The sequence below is a fragment of the Lycium barbarum genome, chromosome 10 (assembly GCF_019175385.1).
Source record: "Lycium barbarum isolate Lr01 chromosome 10, ASM1917538v2, whole genome shotgun sequence".
Taxonomy (NCBI): domain Eukaryota; kingdom Viridiplantae; phylum Streptophyta; class Magnoliopsida; order Solanales; family Solanaceae; genus Lycium; species Lycium barbarum.
In genome coordinates this window covers 8,969,412-8,985,974 of record NC_083346.1, presented here as the reverse complement: position 1 = coordinate 8,985,974, position 16,563 = coordinate 8,969,412, and the positions used below count along the sequence as shown (strand labels likewise).

The 16,563-nt window shown below is 33.4% G+C and overlaps 1 long non-coding RNA gene across 1 annotated transcript; it reads right to left on the bottom strand.

Annotated features, from left to right (window-relative positions):
• Positions 1–725: 725 nt before the first annotated feature.
• On the bottom strand, positions 726–2,562 carry LOC132615379 (uncharacterized). Its single transcript, XR_009572678.1, has 3 exons — positions 2,340–2,562; positions 2,068–2,113; positions 726–1,133 (listed from the first exon to the last, which is right to left on the bottom strand). It is a non-coding gene; the product is annotated as an uncharacterized LOC132615379 (long non-coding RNA).
• Positions 2,563–16,563: the final 14,001 nt, after the last annotated feature.

Here is a 16,563-nt window from a genome sequence, read left to right as displayed (position 1 = left end):
CGGCCATTTTATTTTATAAGTATTCGTAATGATCCGTTATAAAAGGACCACTTAGTTTAGAAAGGAGGTAGGTTTTCACAGGCCCCCTTCTCTCTACTTGTAAAAAATACTCTCTTTAAATAAAAAATTTGCTGGTTATTATCTCCATCTCTGCTGAGCACAACCTTCATATATTAGGTAATTTTTCTTTTATTTTATTTTGATTTTAATTTTAATTTTAATATTTATATTTAGCCTAAATGTCATGCTAAAACCCTTGTGTTGAACTATATCACACTAGACTACTAGGTATTATGGTGAAAATGCTTTAATGAGTCAGGATTCGTCAAAGATGGTATTGAGGTCAGGCAGAGAATAACCTAGGCGGACTGTTCAAATTCAGGCGGGGGTCCTGTTTGTGTGCCTGCTGAGCCGAGGTGGCATTAGGGATGTTTTTGGACTTGTTCTGAGTTGGACAACCTCCTTATCAGGGTTATTAACCTAATAAAAGTTCTTCAGCAGTACCGTCTCACTGTGCAATCCGTGCCGATTAATGGTATCAGAGCCATAGTACAAGACTAGTAACAAGTGATATACGTTCAACACACATTTCCTAATGAATATCTGTCACGACCCAACCCCGTAGGCCGTGACTGGCGCCCTACTTGGGCACCCTGACATACCTATCCATATCAGATCACATCCAAATAGCATATACGGCCATAAACACTATATGCCGTCTCAAACTATGTCAAACTGTATCGGACACATTTCAGCGCAAACATATACATATACTTATATCGAAAAGCCGGCAAGGCTATCAAATGTATCAAAAGCCGACAAGGCTAACAGATGGCGCAACGGCCCAAAACATATACAAAGTGCACGCCGACAAGGCTGCCATAACGAACAGGGTCATACAAACACATTTGTACAGAAGTAGGCACACACACCCACAAATACGTCTACAGACCTCTAAACAGACCAAACAGATCATATGGCGGAACAGGGCCCCGTCGTACCCCTGAACAAATATATACATATGCATCAAACAAGTATATATACCAAAATGTAGGCTCCGGAATAAGAGGAGCACTCCAAACAGCAGAAGAGGATGTCCTAAACTGGTGGATCACCAAACTGTGCGTCTGTACCTGCGGGCATGAAACGCAGCCCCCCGAAGAAAGGGGGTCAGTACGAAATATGTACTGAGTATGCAAAGCAGAAAATACAGAAACAAATCTGAGGCATAAACGAAATAGTAGTACAGAACATAAGTATAAATCCAACATATCAAAATTTATTTACTTTCAAAAATATGTAAGTCATGCGTAGGGTACAGAAGAATATGGTCGCCCGCCCGTCGATGGCGCCATAACACAGCATAACACCAGAATGTTTCAAATTTCCGTATCCCCGTCACATATCACGTCACAACATAACGCCATACACAGCATAACACCAAATATATGTGGAACCCGACCCTCATTAGCGAGTAGCTCGGAGAACCATAAACACAGCATAACTCCGGAGTATATCAAAGCGCGCACGATAACAGAACCGGCCCGGGACTCGGCGAAGGAAATAACAAAGTGCACGAATAGAGTCGTGAGTAGTCATATGCATAAAATCATTATCATAAATTCAAACATAAGTAAAATGATCACATTTGAAAATCGAAATAATAGTCTTAACAAATTCTTTCAAAAGTTCCCGAATTACATAAAGAAAAGTCGCGGGACCCGCGGACGGGAATTTACCCAAGTCGGGCCCGCTCATGGAAAACGTACTCATTATTCATAATGCAAACTTTTATAAAAATATTGGAGCAATCCGAGCATTTATGTGAAAGGTATGGCATTCAGAAATTTCGAAGTTCTTTAAAGCGAAACCTTTTTGCGCAAAGTTCGGAAAGCGATTATTTCAAATACATAAAGGTTCATATTTCATCAAATCATACATAAGAGTGTCAAGGAACATATACGGATCATAACATGCTCGGATGTCGGATTTGGAATTTCCTTAAGGCTCTAATTTAGCCTATGAAAACTAAGACATGCCAAAAAGAAAGGAAGTTGCCTTACATACCTGTTAGCGGCTATTCGTAACCCGTTCGTCTCGTCGCTCTTTTAGCCTATTTATATAAGAGTAACGTTATTGTTAGTAACTATATTATCTAGTTTACAAATTCATAGCCTATTTCTTATCGAACCTATATTCCAGCTTATACATATTCTCGTTTAAGATTTTTCTATTATCTAAAATTTAGCGAAAATCCGGTAGCACTTCCCCTATATATTCACCTATCCAAAATTTCCAATTGCTCTCCAAAATGGGTATAAAAAGAAATCAAACATTACCTTAATCAACTTGGCTTCTTAACCTTGCTAATCACTTGAATGTTATAACAATTTCACACCTCAAATTTTCCTTTCTCCAATCTCCACCTCGGTAAACATTGCTCCATGGCCGAGCTTTTTTTTTTTTTTGTTCTTGTTCATCCATCATGAATGATACTTAGTGAATCATTTGATGACTAATATGTGAGACTCTCAAGCCCCCACACGTGCCCCTCTCATGTGGCATGAGTTGATGATTCCATATTTATCATATTTTTTTTTCCTTTCCTATGGATCAATTAAATATATATAGCATAAAAATGTTGTCCCAAATAAGGTAGACAAGGAATAATACCATGTTCCTCTCCCCTTATCCTTGTATACGTGGGAGTGTCCATCTTTTGACACCTAGCCTTGAACTGATAATTAATACCATTATTAATTCCTTGCTTTCCCACTAAAAATTCAATTTTTAACCAATTAGACGCATAATTAAATTCTTGATCCAATTCACTTTAATAACAATTATTTTTTAATACACTTCGTATACTCATTATTCTAATCATGTCGTATAACATAATTTCCATCCATGACAATGTTTATATAACCCACAAAACAGTCCAACAAACATCCCTTACTCTTTCAATTTTTTGGAGCTACTAAATAAGGACATCAAATATATTTCTTTTGGTGGAATGTGGGGTCTGCCCCCCAAATATCTATTTTATTTCTTACCCATAATTGATGTCCAAAAACGTGTCACCTACCAGAATATCAACTTAGTATTAGTCATATGACTCTTGCTTATCATAGTCCCACATGGACATGCAAATGCGCTCACTTGTCCCCTTAATTTTCTAATTGAATCACGATATGTCCCACTCTTATTGGTAATTAATTTCTTGTTCTCAATCCACTTAAATACTAGTTATTTCTACCATATATCATATACTCATTATTATCATCTTGTGGTATAACACTAGTCCATAGCCTCTTTTAGCACGCGCGAGATTTTATTTCTAATCACCGTTATCATACTTTTAAGTCCTCAATCATTTCGGGACTTCATTCCTCGTATACATCGAGTTCTTAATCTTTATGCTTGAATATAACTAAATTCTCCGGACTCGGATAAATTTTTCTCATATTGGACGATTAAATTTTTCTGGTCCAAAAAAAAATAAAAAAAATACGGGATATTATAACTTGGACCGTATTTCGTCAAATAAATTTTGAACCTCAACGAAACTTATTTTCTTAGATATGTTTAACTTCAAATCCTTACGGTACATGTGTACCATCACTTTAACCACCTATAAGCTTGGGGGATAACCTCGTGTCCGTTACTAATATCATTTAACTCGCACGCTTTCCGACGTACGAAAATACGGGATGTAACAATATCATTAGAAATAAAAGTACTATTAAAAATAGTAAAAAAAGAGGAATATGATATACCTCAGCAATTTGATATGCTTAATAAGTGGACTATTCCTAAAACTCAGCCCAGATTAATTTATCAAATGGGTACTTTTGAGAAATTAGGTCTCAAGCAAGTGGTAAAAATCACTGAAGAAACAATTGCAGTTAATAGCGACCATACCACTTTTAGATTATTATCTAAAAGTGATTTAGCCCTTTATAAAACCTGTAGATTTATGCATATTGGGTTAGTACATGTTGCATTCAAGCCACTTACATTAAGAGGTTTACCGGAACCTTTATAGCATCTTCAAGAAATGGTAGGAACTAAAATTGAAAAAAAATCCCTCATAGGGACGTTTCAAACCAGTTTAGCATATGGTCCTGTATTTTTTAATGCTTATCCTAATTTGCAGGTATCATAGCCCTCTAAACGCTTTACTATTAAGTGTTAAATTACATGGCTATGATTATATGCCCGGTGCTGAAGTAATATGTATTTGTTATAGAATATATTTTAAATCATTATATACTATGAATCCTATGTGTAAAATCATGAATTTCAAAAATGAAACTATTTTGATAGACACTAATTTTGGCAAATCCAAAATTGTTACTCGAAGACCTATCAAATGGGATGAAATTTATTTCCCCAAAGAATGGGTCATAGAGGGAGCAGCTCCTCCTCAAAATAATATTAATACTGATATTTCAGAAATTGAGCAAACCCCAAATGGGACTATTAAATTAAGATTTTTTGAACCACCATCTTTATTAGATAAATTAAGCTGAAAGTCATAGCGTTATCAATAGATCAAATTCTTCATGTCATTCTTATATTTCACCTGTTGATTATATTGTCCAGTCTCCATCCAGAACTTCTACTTCTCAAATTAGAGAAACTGATAATAATAGAGTCAGTAGTCTTAAAATTGATCAAGATAATATTGTCAATGGTATTCAAGACACAGAATTGACCAAGTCAGACATGGATTTTCCAACTATTTAATGGATCAAGACCACACAATTGATTTTAGTTGGGGATCACACGCAAAAAAAAAAAAGATTAGTGAAGAATTTTCAAACCCAGATGGGAACAATTTAGAAAGTGGTTTTTTCAAAATTTTAATGATGATGAGAAAACATTTTTCCAAGAAGACTTTTATAAAGATCTTTCCGAAGTAAACAACATTATATCTTTTGACCCTTTGTTTATAGCTAAATACGTAGGAAATTATATTTCTGTTTTAGAACTTGAATATAGATTGGCTAATGGAGAGGGATAGGTGTTGCTTCTAGAACAGTTTGGAACTTCAAAGGCTCAAAACGTATAGTGACTTTTGAACTGTGTTGGTGTCTTTTCAGTTTTTTCTTTGCTTTATTGATAACCAACGGAATTTACCAAATTTTATCATTTGTAATAGGTAGTTTGGTACGCGGACTAAATTATCCTAGTAAGTATTATAATTATAAAATTATAATCATGGGACTAATTTATCCCATTTGGAAGTTGAGATAAAATAATCTCAGCTTTGATGGGATAAGTTCAAAAGAAATAAATGACATTCGGTATTAGATTTGTTTAAGTTCGGTGATCATTTAAGTGAAAAAGAAAATGTTTTTTAACCAAACGCTCGTACCTAGAAAATTTTGCCTTATATGTCGTTTTTATATTAGAGGGAAACAATAAAACTTTTTAATTTGCTAAAATACGCAAGTAAAATGAGAATAAAACTGGTATTAGAGCTAAGTTTGACATAAAATAAGTTTTGATGCCACTTTTAAATAATGTTATAAATATAAAGTAAAGTATTTGTGATTACATTTAGTGGAAATGACGATTTTAGTCCCTGAGTTATAGCTATATCCAGCTTTTGGTCCCTGTGTAATTTAACTGAACAGATTTAACTTTCAATTAATATAAACGTGTGATTTTCAGCCCTCAAACTAACCGAAATTAATAACTTAACGGAATCGGCATTTAAGAACAATTAAATAAGAAAGAGAACAAAAATAAAAATGAGGAGAAGTTTAATAAGTAAGTCTATGCTATCTTCAATCTTAGTAGGAATTTTCAGGCGATGAGGTCTCTGTCTAATTGAAATAGTCAAAAAGCATTGAAAGACTACTTAATCCTTGCATATTAAAATTATTCTAATGTGTTTTCTACTTTTCTTTCGTGCGTCTAACCTATCAAGATAGTATAATAAATTAGAAAATCATAACAGAAGGAAATGAATAGAAAGAGGGTGGGGAAGAAAATTTTCTAGAGCAATTTGAGTATATGATTGATTATCCTTCGAAAAGGGAGTTGACAGTGATGACCTTTTATTCAATGTCAATGGCGGGCTAGCCTTTGCAATAGCTAACTTTCTCTTTTGTTTTGTTTTTGAACTTTCAAAATAATAAAAATACCAATCTCGCTAAGTTTTTAACTTTTATTGGTTTGGGGGATCAAAATCACATGTTTATATTAATTGAAGGTCAATTATGCTCAGTAGAATTATACAGGGACCAAAAATGAAATATAGCTATAACTCAACGACTAAAATCGTTGTTTCCCCTTACATTTAGTAGCTGTCACTTCTTTTGCATTTTTTTTTTGGCTTCTCAATAGACGTGTCAAGTTATTTCATAACCCCTTAATTTTGACAAGAAAAACTACTATTTAAGTTTAGATTTTCAAAGCATAATTAATAATAAAATATAACAAATCTATAATAAATATATTTTTATATGATAAGTATAACTTTAATAATTGCTAAGTAATTCGACATTCATCGTCGATTAGACTGGTCTGTTCAAACAGTCACAAACTTGCAAAAACCGAACTTAGCTTCTCACTAACTACATTCGAAGCTAAATCCTCAAATCCAAATGCAACGCTACATAAATAAGTAGTCCACACTGTGATTGACTTTAAATTAGACATTGAATTGTCTCAATTTAGCTAATTAATTGAATAGAATTGAGTGGCAATTAGTAAGTTTAGATTTAATTCAATCAATTTAAACGAAAATAGTGATTTTAACATGAATTGCTTTAATTAGTTAAGTATTAAATAGAATTGAGTAACATTTAGCAAGTTTAGATCTAATGTAACATTTCGTTCTAAGTCTGAGTGTTTTCTCAATCAAATAGCAAAACTAGGTGAGTTTTGTTGTTCAAAAGATTTAAATTAATTTGGTACTTGGTTTGTTTTAGTTTGGCGATCATTTAAGTGAAAGACAAAATTAGAAAAAAATGTTTTCAGCCTAAATGTTCACACCTGGACTTGAACTCGGGACCTAAGGGTTCTAAATGCGGACCTTGACCAATTGTGCTGCAATAGCATTCGACATTTTATGGAACGGAAATGCTTTTGACCGATATTTTGATCATCTAAGTGGGAAAAGAAAAAAAAAATAAACAAACACGAGCACCCACATTCGAACTCGGTACCTAAGGTTCTAAAGGAAGACTCTAACCAATTTCGCTACAATAGCATTCGGTATTTTTTGGAACAAAAATCCTTTTATGTTACCCTTTGAATAGAGCAAAATGGTTAAATAAATGACTTTTCAAAATTTAATAGGAAATTCAACGCCAACTATTGGTTTGTTGCATTCTCATAATCAAATTGGAATTAATTCATGATATTCAATATTTTCATGATTTGTGCTGGTTTTTATCACATCAAATGTTAATGTTCGTTAAAAAAATTCTTATGGCTTAAATAATTACTGTGTTATGTTAAGAAACACTGAATTAGTGTGTAACATTATATGGCTAGTGTGTAATCATCCACTAGTGTGAACTTTAATTTAAATGGCTATAACGAGGTGATCCTTCAATATATGAGCATTAAATACACAACTAATTCAACTTTCCCATTTTTCCAATAAAATAAAGCAAACACACTGTTTGTTGCATAGGAAAAAAAGCAACATAAATCACCACACCATGGAGAGAAATTATTTCTCAACTCTTTCAGAGGAACTTGTAGAAATCATACTTCTTAAGGTCGGGGGTGAAGGTGAATCAAGAAGGGATGTATCATCTATTTCTCTAGTGTAAGTCTGACATACGAAATTATGCATTTATATTTCATATATTAATTTTATAATGTATAAAATAAACTAACTGCAGGTGCAAGTCCTTCAGGGAGATGATATTTTCCCCAGTCTTCGAAAAGAGCCTAGGTTTGCTTTATCTCCGTTTAAAATTGTCACAAGTTCAAGATATGCGTACTGTTGAATTTTTACAGTGGTTGCATCAAAGAGGTTTTGCCAAGGCTACGCTATGTCTGGGATTTTATAAATTTTTCCACGTAAATCTCCAAAGTGGTGAAGCACTCCTGAGACAGGCTGCTGAAGCAGGTGTTAATGGGGCAATATATATACATGGTATTGCCTTGTTAAGGCTGGAAAGGGCCGAGGATGCACTAACAAATTTTCGCAGAATATGACATGAGCCGGGAGGAAGAGGTCATATGATAATGTTTCGTTCTGCAATGAGATTCGTGCTTGGCAAGGCTAATTTTTGGAAGGTGAGCAGGACCAGACTATACAAGGGTGGAGTAATATAGGGTCACTGGTCACACCGGGACATAAATGTTGTACTTGATTTTAACAAACTTGACATTACCTGTGAGAATTGTTTGGTAGATGTCGAAACATTCAAGCTTGGACTGCCAGTGGGTTTTGAAGAGGAGATATTATTAGCAAATGTGTAACGTGCCATTTTAATATAATAAAATTTGTATTATGTTTATTGTAATGTTTTGTAATTTCGTAATTACATTTTATTTTCATGTTGTATCTATTCGAGGGGTATGCATTTATTGGTGGTAATTATTTGTATTCAAAAGGATAGAAGTACATTGGTACTTGATTTGTGTAAGTTTGACTATCATCTAAGTGAACGAAAAAATGAAAAAAATTGTTTTAGCCAAAATGCGCGCATCTGGACTCGAACCCGTGACATAAGGGTTCTAAACACGGACATTGACCAATTGTGCTGCAATAGCAAAACATTTCATAAAACGGAAATGCTTTTAACCGATATTTTGATCATCTAAGTGGAAAAAAAAAGATTTTTAAACAAACGCGCGCACCCAGACTCGAACTCGGTACCTAAGGTTCTAAAGGAAGACTATAATTAATTTCGCTACAACAACATTCGGTATTCCTTGGAACAGATTTTTTTTTAGCTTACCCTTTGAATAGAGCAAAATGGTTAATTAAATGGCTTTTCAAAATTTAATAGGAAATTCAATGCAAATTATTCTCATAATCAAATTGGCAGTGTTTGTTGGATTTTTTACATTATGAACTTGTGCACACTACGATCGGTAATTGTGAGCTCATTAATAATAACGTTATAACTCATTTTAGTTCATAGATACTTCAACACCAAAAGTGACTTGATTCATTATGTTAAGAAATAATGGGTTGACACTACATCCAAAGTATTAGAAACGTTGATGTGTTATCTTCAGACAAATGAGTATGTGACATGACATTTCGTTCTAAGTCTAAATAATGGGTTGACACTGCATCCAAAGTATTGGATACGTTGATGTGTTATCTTCAAACAAATGAGTATGCGGTATGACATTTACATTGACGTGTTATCTTTAGACAAATGAGTATGTGATATGACATTTCGTTCTAAGTCCTCGTGTTTTCTCAATCAAATAGCAAAACTATAGGTTTGTTGCATTCTCAAAATCAAATTGGCATCAGTTCATGATATTCATGCTTTGTTTGTGTTTTTAACATCGAATTGTCTCAATTTAACTATGTAATTAGATAGAATTTAGTAGCAATTAGTAAGTTTAAATCTAATTCAATCAATTTATACGAAAATAGTGAATTAAAGCTAGTCAACTCTATCGTGACTTTAATGAGACATTGAATTGTCTCAGTTTAGCAAAGTAATTACAAATTAGATAGAATTGAGAAGCAATTAGTAAGTTTAGATCTAATTCAATCAATATAAACGAAAATAGTGAATTCAACATGAATTGCTTCAATTACTTAAGAAGTAAATAGAATTGATTAACAGTTAGTAAGTTTAGATGTAACTCAATCAGTTTAGCTAAGTATTAGCTAAGATTTAGTAAAAAAATCTGCTAAGTGTTGATTCAATTTGACCATATTATTATTATATAAATATGTGAATGTAACTATGGTAACAATATTTTGCATTGAATTTCCTATTGAATGTTGAAAAGTCATTTCTTTTACCATTTTGCTCCGTTCAAAAGATAGTACTTAACTAAAAGAAATAGATTTAGACTTGCTAATTTAACATGTCTTGATTCCATTAAATTCATTTTGTGTAAAATAGTGGATTTAACAAAAAGTCAACACTATGGTTCACGTTGATTGAAACGATCCAGTATTTTGCATTGAATTTCCTATTAAATATTGAAAATTCATTTATTTTATCAATTTTTTCGATATATCGAAAGAATTACGTTGTAAAAATACCAATGGAATGGGGCTTTGTATATTGTTTATCACATATTTATATGGTATAAATTGGAGTATTATATTTCAGTGGACAAATTTAATTTTGTGGGTTGTTTGTTGTGAACACAAAGATGGACAAATTTTATTTTGTGGGTTGTTTGTTGTGAACATAAAGATGCATGGGCATTGGACTGCTCAAAGAAGTTGGGTTCAAACAACCACAACTCACATATTCAGCAGAAGAAGAGAAATGCAGCCCAATATCAAAGTGAAAGAAAAAATGAAAAAAAGAAACTTTTCACTATATGCGCGCACCTAGACTCGAATGTGGGACCTAAGACTTCTAAATGCGGACCTTGACCAATTTTGCTATAATAGTATTCGTCATTTCTTGGAACGGATATTTATTTAGCTGCCTTTTTTGATAGAGCAAAATGGTAAAATAAATGACTTTTCAATATTTAATAGAAAATTCAACACAAAATATAGGTTTGTTGCACTCTCATTTGAAGGCCAAATACCATATGCATATAGCCAATTTATAACACCTTATTTACAAGAAAAATAAAAAGACTTTCAGATACTAGAACAAAAAGAAAAAAAATACACTCTAGGATAAATACCGTATGTATATAGCCAATATATAACACTTTATTTACAATTAAAAAAAAACTTTCAGATATCAAAACAAAAAGAAAAAGAAGAAAAAGGAAATACACCCTAGGCCCACCGTATGCATATCTAATAAGTTTCAAATACCAAAACAAAAAGAAAAAGGAGAAAAAAGGAAATACACCCTAGACCTACCGTATATATACACAATACAGCTAATGTAAAAATAATAATAAAAAATAGCCACATTAAAAAAATAGAAAATATATATTGGGAACATAAATAATGATTAGCCTAGGTGAGAGAGAGTCTCATATTATCTATCAGGAAGAGCAATGATATAAAAGCACATGACAATAAAATAATAAAAAGTAAAAATTCCCTATAAAATAATTAATATACCCTCATTTTTTATTGTTTTTATCAAAAGTGATTTTGCCAAATAGATTTTTCCTATTTTATTACCTTTAGTCATATATAGTACTGCTGTTGAGATGTACTTATTTATTTAAGTATATTCGTATTTCGGTCCTTTCAGTCAAAATCGAGCAGTGTGATTGGGCCTACAAGAACTTTATTGTAGCTTCTGTACATTTTTGAGTGCTTTGCCTAAAATATCCTTTGCTTATGTAATTGTCTCTTAGCACACGCTTCCCCACACAATTTTATACCCCACGTGGGCCACGTCCCAGCCAGACATGCAATTCTTTTCTCTTACTGTTGCGCAATGACCAATCTTTAGCTTTTAGTACATTTTGTTTTGTAATAAATTATCTTATGGGGCTAAAAATTGAACGGAAAAAGGTCAAAATTACTCCTGAACTTTGAGAAATAATTTATTTATACCCTTTGTTATATTTTAGGGTCAATTATATTCTTACCGTTATACTATAGGGTCAATTATACTCTTATGGCTAACGGTTGTCACGTGACATCATCTCAAGCCTTTAAAATTATTTTTCCCTCAAATAATTTTTTACCCACTAAAATAACCAACCCGACCTGAATTTATTATTTTCAACCCAACTAATACTTACCCACTACAATAACCAACCCGACCCGAACTTATTATTTTCAGCCAAACTAATACGACCCAACCCATTTACCCTAAAAAACTATTTCCCTCTCATAACTCCCACTCTCTCACTCTCTCCATCGTCTTCAACTTCCATAGCCGACTTCTCCATAAACTCACTGATGCTAGACAACACAAAGATTCCTTCAGTCTACAGAGAACTCGGGAAAACACATGTTACAGGTCCTCTTCAAATTGAAACAAGCCGGACTTCACCACTTGATTCTTAGTCCTTGTACATTTCAGTGCAAGTTCCTTCTATGCCGCAAATGATTATAGGCAATGATTCCATGATACCAGAAGTCAAATGAAGTGTCTCTTTTCTCTTGATCCACTTCCCAACTTATTGTTAATCTCAGGGCAATTTCAAAGCAGGACTAATATAGAGCTCTCACAGGGTACATGAAAAAGAACGAGTTCTCAGCCCTAAAAGTTGTACATCTTCAAGATCAGCAAAATGTTGATCTCAAACAAGTGCTGCAACCAAAAACGGACTAATTAATATGGGTCGTATTAGTTTGGCTGAAAATAATAAATTCAGGTCGGGTTGGTTATTTTAGTGGGTAAAAAATTATTTGAGGGAAAAATAATTTTAAAGGCTTGAGATGATGCCACGTGGCAACCGTTAGCCATAAGGATATAATTGACCCTATAGTATAACGGTAAGGGTATGATTGACCCTAAAGTATAACGAAGGGTATGGATGAACTATTTCTCAAAGTTCTAGGGTAATTTTGGCCCTTTTCCGTTCAATTTTTAGCCGTAATATTAATTGAATTTTTTCTTCCAATAGAGTTTTTTTCCAAAAGAACCACAAGTGACATTAATAGTTACCGTACATATTATATGGAAATTCTATTGGACATAATCAAATTAATTTATAGTTAAGTGTTTTGCAATATAAATAATCATACAACATTAGAAATATTTATACAATACTCCCTCAATTTCATATTAAGTGGTGTTTTACAAGTACTCTCTCTGTTCACTTTTACCTGTCTACTTTTGACTTTGCACACCTCTTAAGAAATAATAAATGAAATGCATAATTTACTAATCTACCCATATTAATTAGTGTATATTTTTATTGGATTCGAAAAATGATTTGAAGTGAGTTATTAATACTATGGGTAAATGGGAAAAAAGAAATGTTTTGTCTTGATATGCTAAAAATGACAAGTAAAATTGAAAATCTATTTTAGAATACTGAACAAGTAAAAGTGAACGGAGGGAATATCATACAATGCTAACACACAACACTTGGCATTTCTTCCATAAAATCATGATACTTTATATTTCCTAGAACTTCAACATTTTTCTGCTTAACAATTTTTTAAACTATTCAAAGCAGCATTCGCTTTTTATACTATAGAATTTGTTAATGCTCTTATGTCTTGCTACTGAGGTATTTTTGAAAAAGTTTGTGTTAAATTTTAGCTTCAAGGGAATAATTTAAAAAATTTACAAGAAAAATATACATAGAAATATAGAATGCAACATTGGGCCCGTGCATAACAACATAGCACGGGCAACTGCCCTCTAGTTGTAGAATTGGCTGGGATAGGGTTTCGAATAAGACAAAATAGGTATTCAAAGTGGCAATATTTTTTTATTGTTTTTTGTTGGTCAGTCCAAAGTGGCAAATTAACTCTTCTTTGTTTCAAATCACCAACCGTGTCGTTTTCATTTTAATATTTGTTTTTGTTTTCTGTCTTTATTTAGTTACACACTATTATTATTAGTATTTTGGTACTAAAACATATTTATATAGTTGGTTATTAAAGTTAGGATACAGTTCTTTCATTTAAAGAAATTATGAAATTTTGGTACTGAATGTTAGAGATTTAGTTTTAAACCCAATAATTTAGGAATTATGAGAACCCATCAATTGACATCATCAAGAGTGAAACTTTTATTATAGATTTAGTATCCATGACATATGGGTAATGTGTCTTATCTAATCAATTTTGAATAGATTGAGGCTATTGAATATCGTTGAAGAGGTATTGGCGTTTCAAGAGAGGTTTACGTACCGGTTATAAGGCAAGTGAGGCTTAAACTCTTAGTTTACTTGCTTTTCATAAAAAAACATATGATTTGTGTTGTATGTATGCATTTAAACCATTTAGTTCGTGTGGGTGGGCAAGCATGATCTAAATTGGATTATTTTCAAGTGTTTAAAGTAATGACCGTATGAGTCCTTTAGCGTAATTTCGCTTAAATAAATACTTGCTAGATATGTAGAGTTTTGAATTGGTATTGATTGGATGTTTGTTCCACTTTATGATATCTTCAGAGGGGCATACTCCAATAGGCCCTATTGGGTTCGGTTGGAGGTAGATGCCAGAATTATAAGTGACCCAGGTAAGATGTGGGTAAATAATGCCCACTCCGGGGTAAGACATGGACAAATACGTACCGTGTCCCGTGAGCATAGATTTAGATTCAGTGTATTTCGAGGTAGATGCTAGAATTATAAGTGACCCGGGTAAGATGTGGGTAAATAATACCCACTCCGGAAGACGGGGTAAGACATGGACAAATATGTCCCGTGTTCCGTAAGCATAGATTCAGATTAAGTGTATTTCATGTCTTGCTTGTTTATGCTTCATGATTTCAGCCTCAGCTTCAGTGTTTGTATATATTTAATATACTTGTACTGTTTAAGTGATTTTGTGCATTATCATGGATTTCAAAGACTTGCCCCAAGGGTAAGCTGAGAGTATCGATGATCTTGATGGATCTTTTAGACTCACGCTTGTTAATGTTTGTATGAGTGGAGGTATGGTTAACGCCGACCAGACAGCCGATTCTTGATCATTCCAGCTTTCTTCAGTCTAGTTCAGTTGAGGTGAGCCACCATTAGATCATGGCGGCCTCTTCTTCTTTAGTTGACTTAGTAGCATTCCAAGCTATGTCTCGTACTTTTGTGTTCAGATTAGTAGTTCCATGACTTAGACATTTTAGGGGTTTAATGGCAGACTCTGTATTGGTAGTTCTCTTCCGCACGTTTCTTTATATTAAGTGACATGTAGTTTTATACATTTTATTCGCTAATTTTCGCATGATCAGCTTAGAGGATTCGCCTTATGGGTAGAATCTCGTCAGGTGCCCTGTTACCGCCTGAGTGTCAGATTTGGGTCGTGACATAAAAATTTAGGACCGGCACAAAATATGGGAACAGAGCAAATAACCTATGGAATTCTACTTTTTAAAATCCAATTCAGGTGTTGAAAATGCAACAAATTTAATATATAGTTAGTTTTTAAAGTTGTTTAAAGTTTGGTCAGTTTTGATAAACTTCATACCGAACTTCTTGTTGTTTAGCTTCGGCTTTGAAGTTGGGGTTTGCCAAAACCTGATTTCATACCCGAAGTTTGAAATTTGAAAAGCAAAAGTTCAAATTCAGACCTGTGGTTGTAGAACCGAACTTCATATCCGTATCAAGTTTAAAATTTTGGATTCGTGATCTTCAACTTCAATTTCGTGAGTCTTAAGTATGATTATGAGCCCGCTAAATGTTTTCAAGAAAAAAAAGAAGTTAGATCTCGTTTATTCTTTAAATATGGGTTTGTTATGAAATTATGAATGTCCATTTCTCAAATATAATGCTCCTTCCACCATGTTAATGGTTCTTCCTTTTTCTTCCACCATGTTAATGGCTCTCCCATTTTCTTCCACCATTTCATATATTAAATACATATGTATCACTATAAATAGAGGCATAAATTTTCATATGAGATACACTTGTAAAAAACATTTTGGAAGAATAGTAAAAATCTCTCCTCTTTTGTCATTCTATTTCTATGGTTTTCATCCATTAATATTGTGACTCTTTTAGCTTCATTTTACAACACGTTATCAGCACGAGACTCTGTCGTTCCGAGAAAATACTTTAAAGCCTCGAAGGTATTGATTTTCTATTTTTCTTTACTAATGGCAAATCTTACCAAACGTGAATTTGTAGCTTTAGATATATCCGGCAATACCTATATGTCTTGGATTTTTGACGCTGAAATTCACCTTAATGTGATGGGTCTAGCAGACACCATCAAAGATAAAAATGAGGCATCAAATCAAGACCGTGCCAAGGCAATGATATTCCTTCGCCATCACCTTGATGAGGACTTGAAAATGGAATATCTCACTGTTAAAGATCCTCTTACTCTGTGGAATAATTTAAAAGATAGATATGACCACCTGAAGATGGTCATACTTCCACAAGCACGTTTTGATTGGCTCCATTTAAGGCTACAAGATTTTAAATCTATTAAAGCATATAATTCTGCCATGTTTAAAATTATTTCTCAGTTGAAATTATGTAGTGAAAATATCACTGATCATGATATGCTGGAGAAAACATTCACAACTTTTCCTGCCTCGAGTATGCTCCTGCAGCAGCAATACCGAGAAATGAAGTTCAAGAAATATTCTGATCTAATCGCACATCTTCTAGTGGCTGAACAACATAATGAATTATTAATGAAAAATCATGAAAGCCGACCCACTGGTACTGCCCCATTCCCTGAAGTGAATGAGGCAAATTTTCGCCATTCTAGGCGTGGAAGATATTGTGGCCCCAGTCGTGGTCATGGTCGTGGTCGTGGTCGAGGAAGAAATTTTAATCATGATTCTCGTTTTGCACCAAATAATATCTTTCACCACCAGCAGTGTAAAA